The 8,079-nt window shown below is 32.9% G+C and overlaps 1 pseudogene across 1 annotated transcript; it reads left to right on the forward strand.

The window, feature by feature from the left end:
- Positions 1-409: 409 nt before the first annotated feature.
- Positions 410-4,504, forward strand: LOC147477798 (potassium transporter 11-like; annotated as a pseudogene). The gene is made up of 7 exons (XR_015208959.1): positions 410-663; positions 1,063-1,308; positions 1,911-1,961; positions 2,125-2,376; positions 2,483-2,650; positions 2,752-3,006; positions 3,577-4,504. The product of XR_015208959.1 is annotated as a potassium transporter 11-like (transcript).
- Positions 4,505-8,079: the final 3,575 nt, after the last annotated feature.

The following is an 8,079-nucleotide window of genomic DNA, read 5'->3' on the forward strand; positions in this document are numbered from 1 at the left end:
AATCCAAGTTGTAATTTGCATAGTTTATGTAATTATTACTGAGGGGAGTGTTAGAATATATCGGTGTTAGAATATGTCAAGATATAATATGTCCAATATGGAAAGTCCCATGTTTCTATAAGTGTGGACATCCATATCTAGTAGTTTCTATTATTATGTTTTAGGTTAAGATAATATGTAACTGGGTAGAAAACAATCTCTGACTCTCAACCTCTTTAACCCTAATAAATCTCTAGTCTTCTTTGGTCTTCTTCTTGGTGTCTTTAATATATCAATATCACAACTCTCCTAGCATCACCACTAACACAGAATTTAACAAACTGTTTCATTGTCAAAGAAGTTGGATCATTGATTATGAGTTTAATTGAAGTATGCAATGTGTGATTGAGTAGGGAGAATATGTACATGATTGATAATGGAACTATTTGTATTTGCAAGCATTTTCATCGCTATTGCTTTTACGACTTGCGTTCCGAAGTCTCGGAGTAGTCTATGGAGACTTGGGCACATCTCCGTTGTACGTTTTCTATAATACATTCCCTATGGGAATTGATGATCCAGAGGATGTAATTGGAGCTCTTTCGATGATTATATACTCTCTTATTCTAATTCCCCTTCTCAAGTATGTCGTTTTGGTATTAAGAGCAAACGATAATGGTCAAGGTAAACTCTCAGTCTCTCGGTGTTCTTTCACTTTTAAATTCTCACTTCCTACTATTGCTTATCAAATTAGATCAACTGTGACTCTGTGAAGATATAGGGAGGTAAAGCAGAAACATCTAATAATATAATCTGTGAATGTGGGAGATCTCAACTGTTAATGTAATTGATCATAATTGTATATTGAGGAACAAGAGAGACAGGTGGCTAATTTGATGACATAAAAACATTTAACTAGTACAAATAACTTCTGAGAGCAAATTAATTGATACTCAATATGTAATCTAATTCAGGGGATTTCTCAGCATATATAGCCTTGCGGTTTGCTCATGTGTAGAGTATTTTTAATAAAGATCAGATAATGATTTTTTTTTAAAGTAATTTATCCACTTTATTCAACAGGTGGGACATCTGCTCTATATTCACTACTCTGTCGACATGCGAAGATAAAAACTATTCCAAACCAACACCGGACAGATGAGGAGCTGACAAATTACAGTCGCCATACATTCCACGAGAAATCTTTCGCTGCAAAAACCAAAAAATGGTTAGAAGCTCATGATTATAGGAAAACTGCACTTCTAATTCCTGTGCTTGTTGGCACTTGCATGATGATTGGTGATGGGATTCTCACTCCCGCAATGTCAGGTCTTACTCTGCAACTTCTATGAATACTAACACATACTTCATGTATAACAAAACTTGATTATTCCTGGTAAATGTATTGCTCCATTCGGAAACTTGTTTTATCCGAATAATATGTAATATGTTGCCTCTAATGTGTTGATTGCTGTTGTCACACACACAAATAAGTATTTTATTTAGTTACAAATTGGTGGAGTACATGTGGAGTCATCATATAGGTTGCACCAGGTCTGAAGCTGCAATATGAAGTCAAATTTTCAAACCCCAAGCCAATGATTGTCTCTCTGAACTTTTTTGGAGTGAATAAATTATATACCTTAGTCCTGAACGATTTTATCATTGATACTGTCCATGTAGAAATTATGTTCCTGCATAATTGGGAATTGGTGTTTTGAATAGTTAACTAGCTTTTTCCTTTCAAATGAGAAAATGCATATTTGTCTAGCATAAGTACTTTTTTGGGTTCACTGTACTTATTTATTTATGTTGCCTATTTCAAACTTCATATCATCTGCTGAAGTGTTTTGGCAATATATTAAACATTGTAAGTGTTGTTTCTTCTTTCACCTTATACATAGATACTGAAATGAAAACTCTTATGGCAGTCCTTTCCGCTTCTGGTGGAATCCAGGTCGCACATCCCAAGATGAGTGACGGTAATTCCTATCCCGAAATTTTGCATGATCTTGTGCTCTGTTTACACTTATTTCCTTTCTATAGTATGTCTTTAGTCTGCCATGGAAATAGTTATATTTTTTTTCTATCATTTTATTTCAGTGCCTCTGTGCTTAATATTGTGATTTAATGTCTTTGGCACAGATGTCGTTGTTGTTGTTGCTGTGGTAATCTTAGTTGGCTTGTTTAGTATGTGACGTTATGGAACCAATAATGTTGGCTGGCTCTTTGCTCCAATTGTACTCCTTTGGTTTCTTATGATAGGAGACATCGGTGCATTCAACATTTGGAAACATGGTCACACAGTTCTAAAGGCCTTCTCTCCTGTTTATGTATATCGGTTTTTCACAAAGGGGAGTTGGAGCTGCCTTGGAGGAATAATGCTCAGTATCACAGGTCAACTTCTTATTTTGTGATTTAGCATCTCATCTCTCACTCATTTGCATTTAGTGAAACAGACTACCAGTTTCTCGGGTTTCTGATGTGCACATCATTACTGCAGGGACAGAAGCGCTCTTTGCTGATTTAGGCCTTATTCCTGCTTTGGTAGTTCGGATTGCTTTCACATTAGTCGTGTTTCCTAGCCTCCAATTGGTGTATATAGGACAGGCTGCTTACCTTATGAAGAACCCTGGGCACGTGTCTCATGCTTTCTATCATTCCATACCAAGTCTGTTCTGATCTCTTGTTGTGCATTGTACCTATACTTTAAAGTGATCTTCTCTCCCGGAAAAGCAGCTTGATAACTAACGTATCGTATTTTTGCTGCAGAGGGTATGTACTGGCCAATGTTTGTTCTTGGAACTGCAGCTGCTATTGTTGCAAGTCAGGCTACAATATCTGCAACTTTCTCAATAATCAAGCAGGCACATGCACTTGGTTGCTTTCCTAGAGTCAAGGTTGTTCATACATCTAGAAAGTTCCATGAGCAGATATACATACCTGAAATAAATTGGATTCTTATGCTTCTCTGCATCGCCGTCACTGCTGGATTCAGAAATCAAATCCAGATAGGAAATGCTTATGGTGAGTTTGTGACCTTTTGTATTTCATCTTGTTAGTTGGACATACTTTTTTTTTTTTTAATTAAAGCCTCCAGTGGGGAGGAGGGTTAGGTAGACCCCTACCAGTTTATTAAAATATCAAAAGCAACAATAGAAAACTAGGGGGGGACGTGATGAGCCTTACCCCGTTACAAGAATAATGCATACCTAGCTGCTATATGCATGATATATTGGTTACTTTTATAACATAAGCAGCCAAATACAAGACCAATAAATCTAACCAAAACCGAAATGAGAGAAATCTTAGAATTATCAAATGTAACACTAGGTAACCTCCTTTCCAAGATAAAAAGATTACCGGGTAGTTGCATGTTCTAACCAAAACCCAAGAATATCTGCAACACAGTTTCTTCCCGGAAAACATGAACAAACATAGCATTTGAAGTTTGACATACTTATGACAACATACTGAGAATTCTTCAAGTTTCATGTGTACACATTTACAGTGTTATAAATGTATAACTTATTCTTATAACTCTGTTTTCCAAGTTTTCTTCTTTCTCTTACTTACTGATTCTTGTGCTGCAAGCAGGTACAGCTGTGGTTATTGGTATGCTGGTCACTACATTTCTCATGATTCTAGTGATGCTCTTAGTGTGGGGTTGCCACTGGAGTTTAGTTGCTATCTTAGCTGGTTTTTTTCTACTTATTGAGTGTACTTACTTTTCGAATGTAATTTTCAAGATTGACCAAGGCGGGTGGGTCCCACTAGTTATCTCCGCTATATTTCTCATTGCCATGTATGTTTGGCAGTATGGGACTATGAAGCGATATGCCTTTGAGATGAGTAGTGTAGTTCCTACGTCTTGGATCCTTGGGCTAGGACCAAGTTTGGGATTGGTCCGAGTCCAAGGGATTGGACTTGTATACACCGAGTTAGCAAGTGGGGTGCCTCGCATCTTCTCTCACATGATAACTAACCTACCTGTTATTCATACCGTTGTGGTTTTCGTGTGCGTGAAGTACCTCCCTGTCTGTACAGAACCTCAAGATGAAAGGTTCCTCGTGAAACAGATTGGACCCAAGGACTTCCATATGTTTCGATGTGTTGCACGATATGGCTATAAAACCATCACAAGAAGGATGGTGATTTTGAGAAACTGGTCTTTGATAACTTATCTCGATTTATTCGCTTAGAGTCACTGATGAATGGATGTTCATCAGACTTGGATGAAGATAGTACACAGCAGTCAGGTGAGCAGCTTGGTGGCAGCCAGACGGGGATGGACGAGTTGGACTTCTTGAGATACTGTAAAGATGCCTGGGGTTGTGCATATATTTGGGCACACAATTGTGAGTGCCAGAAGGGATGAGGAATGGTAAAGAAGATTATTGTTGATTACATTTATGCTTTTCTTAGGAAAATGTGCAGGGACAGCAGTGTGATATTCGATGTCCCTCACGAAAGTCTGTTAACAGTTGGGCAGAAAATCTATCTATAATAAACCTTTTCGATGTTATATTCAGTAATAGACTAGCTTTTGAACCCGTCCTACGAACGGGTATTATTATATTAAATTATTTTAAAAAATATTAGCAACTATGCAGAGCTATGAGATAGAAAAATTATATTAATCACTCATTTAAATTTCTTGCGCCACTTTCTATAAAAAAAAAACTAAACCTTGATAAAACTCATCGACTTATTTTTGTTGTTAGGTTTAATAATAGAAGTTTGATTAAAATTTTGTGAGAATGCCCAATGTGGCGAAGATGATATTGAAGCTACTTGAATAGCAAGACATTTCCAATTATAATAAAAGAATTATAATAAATACTACTTAAAATGCAAAACTATATTTGTCGAGACATTATATTTTCCTATATATAATATAACTATGTTTCGGGGTTAGTTCAATGCATTTGCATCAAGTTTTCGATTTTACGTTAATTATTATTTGAGGTTAGTTCAATGTAGTTGCATCTAGTTTCCGATTTCCTATTAATTATTCTTTGAGGTTAATTCAATGTAGTTGTATTAAGTTCCTGATTTTCTTTAATTATTCATTAAGGTTAATTCAATGCAGGTTGCATATAGTTTTCAATGTTTAGATTAATTACTCTTTGAGATTAGCTCATTGCATTTGCATATAGGTTCCAATTTTCCGTTAATTAATTTCTTTGGACGTTAGTTCAATACATCTACATCCAGTTTTTGATTTTCCGTTAATTATTTTTTAAGATTAGTTAAGCATCTAACTTCCAATTTCCGGTTATTTATGTTTTTGAGGGTAGTTCGATGCGATTACATTTGGTTTCGATTTCTAGTTAACTATTCTTTGAGGTTATTTTAATGCATTTAAATCCGGTTTCGATTTTTACGTTAAATATTCATCAAAGATATTGCATCCAATTTTTGATTTCAATGTAGTTGAATCCAGTTTCCGATTTTCCGTTAATTATTGTTTGAGGTTAGTTCAATGTAGTTGCATCTAATTTTTGATTTTTCATTAATTGTTCTTTGAGGTTAGTTCAATTCATTTGCAGCAAGTTTTTCGATTTTCTGTTAATTATTTTTTAAGGTTTGTTCAATGTAGTTGTATCAAATTTATGATTTCTCGTTAATTATTCATTGAGGTTAGTTCAATGCAGTTGCATCTAATTTTTGATGTTTTGTTAATTAGTCTTTAGATTAGTTTATTGCATTTGCATCCAGTTTTCGATTTCTCATTAATAACTCTTTGAGGTTAGTTCAATACATCTGCATCTAGTTTATGATTTCTGATTATTTATGCTTTGAGGTTAATTCAATGCAATTTCATCCAGTTCGATTTCTTGTTAACTATTCTTTGAGGTTATTTCAATGCATTTGCACCTAGTTTTCGATTTCCGCTAATTATTCTATGAATTTAGTTCAATAAAGTTGCATTCGGTTTTGATTTTCTGTTAATTATTTTTTGAGGTTAGTTCAATGCATTTGCATCCGGTTTCGATTCTTAGTTAATTATTATTTGAGGTTTGTTTGATGCATTTTGCATACCATTTTCGATTTCACGTTAAATATTTTTAAGGATTTGCAACTAATTTCTAATTTCTAATTTTCCGTTAGTTATTCTCGGCGTTAGTTTAATGCGATTCGCGCTAGTTTCGATTTCTAGTTATTTACTTTTTGAGTTTAGTTTATCGATATTCATAAAGTTTTCGATTTCTCATTAATTACTCTTTTGAGCTCGGTTAAATGTATTTGAATCCAGTTTTTGATTTCCTTTTAATTATCCAATATGGTTTGTAATACCAACTTTCTACTAATCCATATGTAGTGTCCTTAATTGCAAACATGACATAAAAAATAAATTATGCTTGATTTACTATATGGGATCATCAACGATTATCTAGTTCCCGATTTTTATGTTAATTATTATTTAAATTATACCTGACTCACTATGTAGGATCTTCAAAGATTATCTATGAACGGGTCCTATCATATTAATTATTCTGAAAAATATATGCAACTATATATGCAGAACTATTATATACAAATATTGTATTGATCACTCATCCAAATTTCTTATAACATGAAAACCCCATGTACTTTCTATTAAAAAAAAAACTCACCATTGATAAAACCCTTCAACTTCATTTTGTTATTTAATAATAGAAGTTTGATTAAAGTTATGTGAGATTGTCTAATAAGAAGAAGTTTATATTGAAGTTACTTAAATAGCAAGGTGTTTTCAATCATAAGAAAAAAGATAAGATAAACACCGTTTTAAATACAAAACTATATTTATCGAGACATTCCCACGATATATAACACAACTATATTTTGAGATTAGTTCAATGCATTTGCATCAAGTTTCTGATTTTTGTTATTTATTTTTTGAGGTTAGTTCAATGCAGTTGTATCTAGTTTATGATTTCTTGTTTATTATTCTTTGTAGTTAGTTCAATGCATTTGCATCCAATTTCCAATTTTCTGTTAATTGTTCTTCAAGATCAGTTCAATGCATTTGCATCCAGTTTCCGATTTTCCGTTAATCATTTTTTGAGATTAGTTTAATACATTTGCATCCAGTTTTCGATTTCTCATTTATTATTCGATGAGGTTGTATTTGCATCTAGTTTCCGATTTCCCTTTAATTATTGTTTGAGGTTAGTTCAATGAATTTCATCCAGTTTCCAATTTTCCGTTAATTATTTCTTGAGGTTAGTTCAATGCTTTGCATCCAATTTATTTTTTAGAATTAGTTCAGTGTAGTTGCATCTAGTTTTCGATTTTCTGTTAATTATTTTTTAAGATTAGTTTCACGCATTTGCATCCTGTTTCCAATTTATAGTTAATTTTTTTAGGCTAGTTCAATATAGTTACATCCAGTTTCCGATTTTCTTTTAATTTCATCTTTGAGGGTTAGTTCAATGCATTTGCATCCAGTTTCCGATTTCCCGACAATTATTTTTTTATGTTAGTTTGATGTATTTGCATCCAAGTTTTGATTTTCCATTAATTATTCTTTGAGGTTAGTTTAATACAGTTGTATCCATATTCCGATTGTTCATTAATTACTTTTTAAGATTAGTTTAATGCTTGCATGTGTATCCAATTTTTGATTTTCCGTTAAATATTATTTGAGATTAGTTCGATGCATTTGCATCTAGTTTTATGTTTACCGTTAATTGTTCTTTGATGTTAGTTTCATACAGTATTATATATATTTTATAATATTTGTCATTATTAGTTTGTCGTTATTTTTTTTTATTTTCTATTATATATTTTGTGATGTTATTTTTTGTATAATTTAATTTTCCACATGTAATTTATTTTGGTTTGGTATATAATTTATTTAATCCCAACGTCCACTTTAACTAAATAAATAGTTATATAATTTATTTAAGTCAACGTCCGTTTTAATTGAATCTCGTTATTCTGCTAAAATTAGAAATTATAAAATTCAGGAATTTAATTGGAATATGTCATAATTATTGTGGTCGGAATTGTAGTTTTTGAAATCCTTAACTATGACTAAATGTCTAAATCCCACAGTGGATGACACATCAAATTGATCCAACTTTATTTGTTAGGCCCATATATGTAGTA

The sequence above is a fragment of the Coptis chinensis genome, chromosome 9 (assembly GCF_015680905.1).
Source record: "Coptis chinensis isolate HL-2020 chromosome 9, ASM1568090v1, whole genome shotgun sequence".
NCBI lineage: Eukaryota > Viridiplantae > Streptophyta > Magnoliopsida > Ranunculales > Ranunculaceae > Coptis > Coptis chinensis.